Here is an 11605-nt window from a genome sequence, read left to right as displayed (position 1 = left end):
CTAGTGAGGTGTTCCAAGTCTGATGTCAGATTTACTTGATATGATATGCTTGACAGTGAAACTTTTTAAATAAATTATTTGTTTATATATATATTTTTTAAATGGCCAAAAGCCAATTCAACTCCACCCCATAAACATGCTCCTCCCTTCATCTTCCTCATCTCAGTTAACAGCGCTGTATCCACTCAGTTGCTCAAGCCTCACACTTCCAGTCATCCTTGATTCCTCTTTCTCTCGTCTAACCAAGCCATCAGCAGGCCCTGACAGCCCTGCCTCCAAGACACATCCCAAGTTTGGACATTTCTCACCTTCTCCATGCATCTCTGATGATCCCCCCCAAGTATCAGCCACCGTTCCTCAGCTGAACTAGTGCAAGAACCTCCTAACTTCCTAGTCATCCTGCCTCTATTCTGGCCCCCAGTGGTCTTTTTTCTACATATCAGTAGCAGCCAGATAGGGGTGTGTGTGTGTCCAAATCAGAACATACCAGTCCACAGTGTAAAATCATCCATGGCATCCGCTGCAATTCAAACTCCTCCCCGTGGTCTATTGGGCCCTCGTGACCTGGCCCTGCTCACCTGTCTGACCTCATCTCCTTCCTCTCTTCCTCCATTCATGGGGTGTCATGCACACTGACCCCTTGTACACACACACACACACACACACATACACACACACACACACACACACACACACACACACGGTGCTCCTTCCCTCAGAGCCTTCATACTTGCTATTCTTCTGCCTAGAATGCTTTTCCTGTAAATTTTTGTATAGCTGCCGCAGTCCCAGAACTTCTGCCCACTTGTCACTCTCTATGTTTTACCTTGTCTTATTTCCTAATAACACATATTTGTTGTTTGTTTACATATTTTTCATCTTTCTCTCCCCATTAGTATGTGAGCTCCTAGAACAGCACCTGGCACAGAACAGTCACAATGTGTGAAAGAACGCATCTGACTTTCACTTGTTTCCTGTTTTCCCTCCACCAAAGGCCATCCTGAACCGTGGCATCTGCTAAAAGCCTCACTCATCTAAGTGTTGTCATTTAACTTTTCCCCTAAGTCAGGTAAAATGGACCAGGGCCTCCCCTGGGAAAAACAGAGGCCTTGCTAGAGCTGGCAGAGGCCTGAGGAAAATTCACACACAAAGAAAGTTTCATTCTTTCCAAGTATCCAGTTTTGTCTCTTTTTATAACTTTATTGAAATGTTCTGCACTTGCCATTTCATTTTTCTTCAGACCTTTTCCCAAAGGGTAAAACATTTGTGTTTGACTTTTAGTCACTAACCACAGTTAATGACTAAAAAAAAAATCACTTTTTTATTTATCAATTCAATGTTGCTTAGGATCCTGATAACTAACATAAATAATCATGTGTGTGTGAGTGTGTGAGTGTGCAAACAGCACATGATGAGGGCCTTGCCTTGTTCTGGTTGGTTGAAAATGCTTCTGATAGCCCGTGATGTACATTCATGAGGCTGCAAATTGCAGTAGCAGCTCTTGTAGAGAAGGAATATTGCACATGTTTATTTTTTTATGCAGTACAGAATTTGTATTTGTTCTTAGTAAATACCTGTAAACACCTAGTTCAACAGATTCTGTGCTTGAAGTGGTCAAAAATACATTTGAATTGTCATTGACCTCTAACTGGCTGAAAGCACATGTACAAGTATATTGTTTCGCGTGTGTGTGTGTGTGTGTGTGTGTGTGTGTGTGTGTGTGTGTGTGTGTGTATCTTGAATAACTTAAGCAGTAAGCTCCCTGGGCCTCAAGGAAGTGTTTTACATTCTCCTGTTAGGCCAGAAAGGTGTTTGTTGTGGTTGAGGGAGGTCCTGGCCCCCATAATCCCTAAGGGATCCCCCAGCTCAGCTTAGAAGTCACGCTTCTCTCTGAGAAAGACCTGCGTCTCGCTGAGACCTGGAGTATGCCAGGATACCCACAGCTCTCCGCAACAAGGGGGAATTAGGAGGAGTTAAAGATAAATGAGGGTAGGAGGGAAAGAAAAATTGGTAAGAGGAAAAGGGTAAAGGGTAAATATGGCCAGTTCTGCCCTCCCCTAATTCAAGCAGAGCTCTTTACTTAACTTCCCTTTAAGATCTGCTAAGGAAAAAGATGCATTTAATTTAGATATGCTTCTGCTGTCTGCATGCTTTACTTTGTTTAAGGAGAAAAAGAAAAAGAAATTATAAAGAAACACATTTTCTTGCTTTCCCCTTTTTTAAAAAAGGAGTATGAGTAGGACATGGAAATACCATGAGTCGATTTTCCTGCAATCACTAACGTATCTGGGTGGCAGAGGAGATGGAACCATAATGGATGGTGCTATAATCTTTCTTTCTCTCTGCCATGTGAGGACACAGCAAGAAGAAAGCCATCTGCAAGCCAGGAAGAGAGCTTTCACCAGGAACCAAATCAGCCAGCACCTGTTCTTGAACCTCCCAGCCTTCAGAACTGTGAGAAATAAATGTATGTTGCTTAATCCATCCAGTCTATGGTATTTTGTCATGGCAGCCTGAGCTGACTAAGACAGTGATTTACATGAATTCATTTAGCAGATATTTTCTGAGCCTCTCCGGGTACTATCCCAGGGCTGTGGACAGAGCAATGATAAAGCAGATGAGGTTCTGCCTTCCTGGTGGGACTTGGATTCCAGTGGGGAGATCTGCCACAGACAATAAACATGTAAACAAACAAGCAAATTTTAGATAGTGATAAGAGCCATGAAGGAAACACAACAGGGCAATGCAGTGCAGAATGACTGGGAAGGGGTTACTTTAGATCAGATAGTCAAAGGAAGCTTGCTGAGGAGGGAATATTTGAGCTGAATGATGAGGAAGAGACAACTAGGAGATAACCTGGTGGAATAAAGCCCGAGGCACAGGGAACAAAGATGTTAGCATTGTGCTAACTGATTGTTACCTCAGAGTTAGGCTAGGTGAAGAATGAAGTAGACTTGAGAGAGTGTTAATATGCAGAAGTGGAAGTAAGAGATGCATAGCAAGAATACTTACATAAGAAGCTGCAGGCTTTGAATATCAATGAAACAACAATGGTCTCAGAATGACCTCCTACTCCACACAAATCCTCCCCTGTATTTCCTACACCATCATCTGCCATGCATATAACATGTAACAGCCATACAATAATATCATGATGTTAATCACAGCATCACCCACCTCCAAGTCAGTTTTATTAGATCAGTGGGGTACATCTGTTACAGTTAACAAACCAATGGTGACATGTTATCACTAACTAAAGTCAATACTTTATTCAGATTGCTGATGTATTTTTCTGTTCTAGGAACCCATCCAGGGCATCACATTACACTCAGTCATGTCTCCTTGGGCTCCTCTTGGCTGTAACAGTTTCTGAGACATTCCTTGTTTTTGATGACCTTGACAGTTTTGAGGAATATTGGCCAGATATTTTGTAGAATGTCTCTCAATTGGGATTTTCTGTGTTTTTCTCATGATTAGACTAAAGCGATGGGTTATTGAAAAAAAGACCACAGAGGGAAAGTGTCATTCTCATCACACCATATCAAAGGTACATACTATCAACATGACTCATCACTACTAATGTTGACCTTGATGCCTTGGCTAAGGATTCAAGTCATTTTTGATTCCTCACCTCTCATCCCTGGCATCCTACCAACCACCAGCTTTTACCTAATATAGGTCCCAGGCCCGAGTTCTCATTAGCATCATCCCTACAGCCTCAAGTCCAAGCTCCCAGTCCCTCCCCAGCATCCTCCATGACACTATCAAAGCTGTCTTTCTAAGACAAACTCTAGTCATACCCTTTCTCTAGTCAAATAATCCCACTTAGGAAAAAAAACAAAAAAAACCCTTTGTTTTAGTTGGAAGATAAAGTCCAAGTTTTCCAAAATTACATGTAGGCTACTGACCATAAACTACTTTCTCATTTCGTCTCCTGCCTTGAGCTCTGGATTTGGCACTAGCACTCGTCACTCACAACCTGCTCATTCCTTCATGCATACTGCATGGGGTATTGTTTACCAAGCTTCTGTTCCATGATGGTCATCCTTCTAAGCCCTGGAATACAGAAACTGCTGAGAAAGGGCTCCCTACACTCAAGGAGTGTGGTGTAGTTAGAGTGACAAGCCTTGTAAAGGGATAATTGCAGGTTTGTGGGGTAGATGCTAGGTGTTAATTTAGGTGTGTACAAATTGCAAAGGGAGCATCTAGGCCAAAGTTCCTCAGTGGCTCCAGTACGTTGGGGAGATTACACAGGGGAGTGATATATGAGCAAAGACTTGAAACAAGAAAAAAGTTCACCAAGTGGCCAAGAGGCCAAAAGAAGTTCTAGGCAAAGGAAGCCACAACGGTGAAGCAAGTTAACGTGGAAGTACTTGCAAAGTGTGAAAAAATAGCTAGATTGTGACAAAACAAGCTAAGGAACTTGGATGTTAACCCACTGGATAGTGTTTTCAAACTCTCGGTCTTAAAATCCATTTAGTAAGACCCTGACTATCATTATTTTAAGTGAAAGAGAATAGAGGAGAAAAAATTAGTTCTGTGAACATTCAGTTTCTCTTACTGTACACATAAATATTTGCATGTCTTGGTTTGCAATGTAATCTCTATTTCTTATTGGAAATCACCTTTAAATAAGTTCTTTAAAACACTGCTATAGGGAGGTCTTACAAGGATGGTATCAGGGACGTGTGTTCAAACAGTATTTCTCAAAGTTCCCCAATAATAATACTAATTCAGAGCTTGTGTTATAAAAACACAGCTTCCTAGGCCTCAACCCAGACTCAGAGACTCAGAATGTCCAAGGAAACACCTGGTAATCTGCATTTGTAACAAGCACGTTGGGTATTTCTGATGAGGGAAGCTTGGAACACTGATACTCTGACTGCAGAATGGAAAATAGATCAGAATGAGAAGAAACTGGACAGAAGGAGCAGTTAGAAGACACTTGCTATTGTCCAAGAGATGCAAGCCTTGAACCAAGGCAAGAGCAGTGGAGAAAGGAGGAATTGGTGGCTTCACGAGACCTTTAGAAGGTGGACTGTAGATATGGAGGTGCAGGACACAAGGGCACCTGAGTCTGGAAGCTAAGAGAATTCAGTACTACCAAACCAGCTTTACAACAAATACTAAAGGAACTTCTCTAGGCAGGAAACACAAGAGAAGGAAAAGACCTACAACAACAAACCTAAAACAATTAAAAAAACGGTAATAGAAACATACATATTGATAACTACCTTAAATGTAAATGGTTTAAATGCTCCAACCAAAAGACATACACTGGCTGAATGGATACAAAAACAAGACCCATATATACGCTGTCTACAAGAGACCCACTTCAGACCTAGGGACACATACAGACTGAGAGTGAGGGGATGGAAAAAGATATCCCATGCTAATGGAAATCAAAAGAAAGCTGGAGTAGCAATACTCATAATAGAAAAAATAAACTTTAAAATAAAGACTGTTATAAGAGACAAGGAAGGACACTATATAATGATCAAGGGATCAATCCAAAAAGAAGATATAACAATTGTAAATATCTATGCACCCAACATAGGAGTACCTCAATACATAAGGCAAATGCTAACAGCCATAAAAGGGGAACTCAACAGCAACACAATAATTGTAGGTAATTTTAACACCCCACTTACACCAATGGACAGATCATCCAAACAGAAAAGAAATAAGGAAACAAACTTTTAAATGACACATTAGACCAGGTGGACTTAATTGATATTTATAGGACATTCCATCCAAAAACAACAGAATACAGTTTCTACTAAAGTGCACACAGAACATTCTCGAGGATAGATCACATCTTGGGGCACAAATCAAGCCTTGGTAAATTTAAGAAAACTGAAATCATATCAAGCATCTTTTCTGACCACAATGCTGTGAGACTAGATATCAATTACTGGAGAAAAACTGTAAAAAATACAAACACATGGAGGTAAACAATATACTACTAAACAACCAAGAGATCACTGAAGAAATCAAAGAGGAAATCAAAAAATACCTAGAAACAAATGACAATGAAAACATGATGACCCAAAACCTACGGGATGCAGCAAAAGCAGTTCTAAGAGGGAAGTTTATAGCAATACAATCCTACCTCAAGAAACAAGAACCATCTCAAATAATAACCTAACCTTACACTTAAAGCAATTAGAGAAAGATGAACAAAAAAACCCAAAAGTTAGCAGAAGGAACGAAATCATAAAGATCAGAAATAAATGAAAAAGAAATGAAGGAAACAATAGCAAAGATCAAAAAAACTAAAAGCTGGTTCTTTGAGAAGATAAACAAAATTGATAAACCATTAGCCAGACTCACCAAGAAAAAAGGGAAATGACTCAAATCAACAGAATTAGAAATGAAAAAGGAGAAGTAACAACTGACACTGCAGAAATACAAAGGATCATGAGAGACTACTACAAGCAACTATATGCCAATAAAATGGACAACCTGAAAGAAATGGACAGATTCTAAGAAAAGTACAACCTTCCAAGACTGAACCAGGTAGAAATAGAAAACATGAACAGACCAATCACAAGCACTGAAATTGAAGCTGTGATTAAAAACCTTCCAACAAACAAAAGCCTAGGACTAGATGGCTTCACAGGTGAATTCTATCAAACATTTAGAGAAGAGCTAAAACTTATCCTTCTCAAACTCTTCCAAAAATTTGCAGAGGAAGGAACAGTCCCAAAATCATTCTATGAGACCACCATCACCCTGATACAAAAAAACCAGACAACGATACCATAAACAAAGAAAATTACAGGCCAATATCACTGATTAACATAGATGCAAAAATCCTCAACAAAATGCTAGCAAACAGAATCCAACAACACATTAAAAGGATCATACACCATGATCAAGTGGGGTTTATCCCTGGAATGCAAGGATTCTTCAATATACGCAAATCAATCAATGTGATACTCCATATTAACAAACTGAATGATAAAAAACATATGACTATCACAATAGATGCAGAAAAATCTTTTGACCAAATTCAACACCCATGTATGATTTAAACTCTCCAGAAAGTGGGCATAGAGGAAACATACCTCAACATAATAAAAGCCATATATGACAAACCCACAGCCAACATCATTCTCAATGGTGAAAAACTGAAAGCATTTCCTCTAAGATCAGGAACAAGACAAGGGTGATTACTCTCACCACTGCTATTCAACATGGTTTTGGAAGTTTTAACCATAGCAATCAGAGAAGAAAAAGAAACAAAAGGAATCCAAATTGGAAAAGAAGTAAAGCTGTCACTGTTTGCAGATGACATGACACTATACATAGAAAATCCTAGAGAGGCCACCAGAAAACTGCTAGAGCTAATCAATGAACTTGGTAAGGTAGCAGGATACATAATTAATGCACAGAAATCACTTGCATTCCTATATACTAACAACGAAAAATCAGAAAGAGAAATCAAGGAAACAGTCCCATTTACCATTGCAACAAAAAGAATAAAATACCTAGGAATAAACCTACCTAAGGAGACAAAAAACCTGTATACAGAAAACTATAAGACACTGATGAAAGAAATTAAAGATGATACAAACTGATGGAGAGATATACCATGTTCTTGTATTGGAAGAATCAATACTGTGAAAATGACTGTACTACCCAAAGCAATCTACAGATACAATGCAATCCTTATCAAAATACCAATGGCATTTTTCACAGAACTAGAACAAAAATTTACACAATTTGTATGGAAACACAAAAGACCCTGAATAGCCAAAGGATCCTGAGAAAGAAAAACGGAGCTGGGGACTCACATTCCCTGACTTCAGACTATACTACAAAGCTGCAGTAATCAAGACAGTGTGGTACTGGCACAAAAATAGAAATATAGATCAATGGAACAGGATAGAATGCCCAAGATAAAGCCACACATATATGGTCACCTTATCTTTGACAAAGGAGGCAAGAATATACAATGGAGAAAAGACACACTCTTCAATAAGTGGAGCTGGGAAAACTGGCCAGCTACATGAAAAAGAATGAATTAGAACACTTCCTAACACCATTAGCGAAAATAAACTCAAAATGGATTAAAGACCTAAATGTAAAACATAGGCAGAACACTCCTTGACATAAATCACAGCAAGATCTTTTTTGACCCACCTCCTAGAGTAATGGAAATAAAATAAAAAGTAAACAAATGGGACCTAATGAAACTTAAAAGCTTTTGCACAGCAAAGGAAACCATAAACAAGATGAAAAGACAAACCTCAGAATGGGAGAAAATATTTGCAAACAAAGCAACTGACAAAGGATTAATCTCCAAAATATACAAGCAGCTCATGCAGCTCAATATCAAAAAAAACAAACAATCCAATCCAAAAATGGGCAGAAGACCTAAACAGACCTTTCTCCAAAGAAGATATATAGATTGCCAACAAACACATGAAAGGATTCTCAACATCACTAATCATTAGAGAAATGCAAATCAAAACTACAATGAAGTATCACCTCACAACAGTCAGAATGGCCATCATCATGAAATTCACAAAAAATAAATGCTGGAGAGGGTGTGGAGAGAAGGGAATCCTCTTGCACTATTGGTGGGAATGTAAATTGATACTGCCACTGTGGAGAACAGTATGGAGGTTCCTTAAAAAACTAAAAATAGAATTACCATTTGAGCCAGCAATCCCACTACTGTGCATATACCCTGAGAAAACCATAATTCAAAAAGAGTCATGTACCACAATGCTCATTGCAGCACTATTTACAATTACCAGGACATCGAAGCAACGTAAGTGTCCATTGACAGATGAATGGATAAAGAAGATGTGGCACATATACACAATGGAATATTACTCAGCCGTAAAAAGGAACAAAATTGAGTTATTTGTAACGAGGTGGATGGACCTAAAGTCTATCATATAGAGTGAAGTAAGTCAGAAAGAGAAAAACAAATACCGTATGCTAACACATATATATGGAATCTAAAAAAAAACGGTACTGATGAACCTAGTTGCAGGGCAGGAATAAAGACGCAGACGTAGAGAACGGACTTGAGGACACAGGAGGGGAAGGGGAAGCTGGGACGAAGTAAGAGAGTAGCATTGACATATATACACTACCAAATGTAAAATGGATGGCTAGTGGGAAGCTGCTCTGTAGCACGGGGAGAGCAGCTCAATGCTTTGTGATGACCTAGAGGGGTGGGATAGGGAGGGTGGGAGGGAGGCTCAAGAGGGAAGGGATATGGGGATATATGTATACTTATAGCTGACTCACTTTGTTGTACAACAGAAACTAACACAAAACTGTAAAGAAATTATACTCCAATAAAGATATATAATTAATTATTTAAAACTCTAGTGTTTAAATTGTAAATGAATTTACTCAAATAATAGCTACCAAACAATTATACATTATTGCCACTGATATTTCTTGACACAGTACCATCTGGGTTTTGTCTTCCTATTTCTAGCTTAACGTTCTCACATTTTATTTTAACAAGAGCTACTGAAATTTATGTTTTTCATACCACTGCATAGCATAGAAAGTGTATATATTAAAATCATGAGTGATAGAATAAGTTTCATTTTATCTTAGTATCTAAAGGATTTGGGGCCAAATTACTCATGTATTCTTTGATCAGAAATAGTGTGTACCTTGTGCAACCCCAAAATTAGTTACTTCATTAAAAATTTTTATGATAACTTTTCAAACATATCCAATAGTACAATATTAAAAAACTTCCATGTACCCATTACCCACTTCAGTAATTACCAACTCAGGGCCAGTTCTGTTTCTTCTCTACCCCCTACTCCTTGCATATTATTTTGAAGCAAATGCCAGAGAGCATGTCCTTTCATCAGTAAAAGTGAACCCTTTAAAAAAAATATCATTATTACACCTAAAATAATTAACAGTATTTCCTTAACATAATAAAATATTCAGTCATTATTCATATTATCAATTTTTCATAAATATAACTTCTTTTTAAAATATATATATATTTATTTATTTAATTTTTGGCTGCGTTGGGTCTTTGTTGCATACGGGCTTTCTCTAGTTGCGGCGAGTGGGGGCTACTCTTTGCTGCGGTGCGTGGGCTTCTCATTGTAGTGGCTTCTCTTGCTGCGGAGCATGGGCTCTAGGCGCACGGGCTTCAGTAGTTGTGGCACATGGGCTTAGTTGCTCCATGGCATGTGGGGTTCTTCCCTGACCAGGGCTCGAACCCATGTGCTCTGTATTGGCAGGCAGATTCTTAACCACTGCGCCACCAGGGAAGTCCCAATATAACTTCTTTTACAACTTAAAAAATAAGATCTAAATAAGGTTCACACATTGCAATTGGTTGATATGCCTCTTATGCCTTTTCATCTGTCTCCCTCTTTTTTCATTTTTCCTTGTAAATTATTTATTGACAAAACCAGTTCATTTGTCCTGTAGCATTCCCCACAGTCTGGGTCTTTGCTGCTGGCGTTCCCACAGTGTAGTGTACCATGTTTCTCTGTCCTCTGTATTTTCTAAAATTGGTAGTTGGAATGAGAAGCTTGACAAGATTCAGATTTTTTGGCAGGACTTTTTCATGGGTGGTGGTGTCTTCTTCCTTCTTCCATGAGGAGATAAATATTGTTTGGTTGTCTCTCTTTTTTGTTATGTTAGTAATCAGTGATGCTCAATGTCAAGATCCGTTAGTTCTTTAGGAGTTGCAGAAAGGTAATACTCTAATTTTATCATTCCTGTGTCATTTAGCAGCTGAAATACTTCTGTAAAGAGGAGCTTCAATCCATGTATTATTCAGTTACTCAGGGATATTGTTCACATAGGGAAGAGAGGTAAAAATAATAGAATTTATTTACCAGTTTTCAAATCAATAATGAATTGCTTCCAAATCATCTTTTTTTTGTTTTGTTTTTTGCGGTATGCGGGCCTCTCACTGTTGTGGCCTTTCCCGTTGCGGAGCACAGGCTCCGGACGCGCAGGCTCAGTAGCCATGGCTCACGGGCCCAGTCTCTCCGTGGCATGTGGGATCCTCCCGGACCAGGGCACGAACCCGTGTCCCCTGCATCGGCAGGCGAACTCCCAACCACTGCCCCACCAGGGAAGCCCCCAGTCATCTTTTAAACGTGATGAATTTTTTAAGCATCATTATGAACTCATAGATTTAAACACATTTGTATATTTCAATCCCCTGCTGTTGTTATTCCTATTGATGCTCAAATTCTCACATCTTTGGCTAATGGGAGCCTCTCTAGATTGGCTCTGGAGTCCTTTAGCAATGACCCTAGTAGCCTTTGATAGCTTTCTTGCCATCTGTATGGTAAGATGTTTCAAGTTTCTCTTGTTCATTTCCTGCCCCAGACCTTGAATCAGCCTGGCTCTTTTTTTTTTTTTTAATTTTTAAATTTAAAAAAGTTATTTTTTAATTTTAAAATTATTTTTACATCCTGGCTCCTTTAAATGGAAGATGGTATTTCCAGACCTCCATCCAGGCTCTGGGGGTGCTCATTGCCATTGGGTTGATTTGAAATTGACTTCAGAGTTTTAAATTTCTCAGACATACTGGTGGCTAACAACGCAGGCTCCAGAGGTAGACAGGCAAGCAGCAGAGGCTCCT

Source organism: Orcinus orca, chromosome 13, assembly GCF_937001465.1.
Source record: "Orcinus orca chromosome 13, mOrcOrc1.1, whole genome shotgun sequence".
NCBI classification, from domain to species: domain Eukaryota; kingdom Metazoa; phylum Chordata; class Mammalia; order Artiodactyla; family Delphinidae; genus Orcinus; species Orcinus orca.
This window is presented reverse-complemented; position numbering follows the sequence as displayed.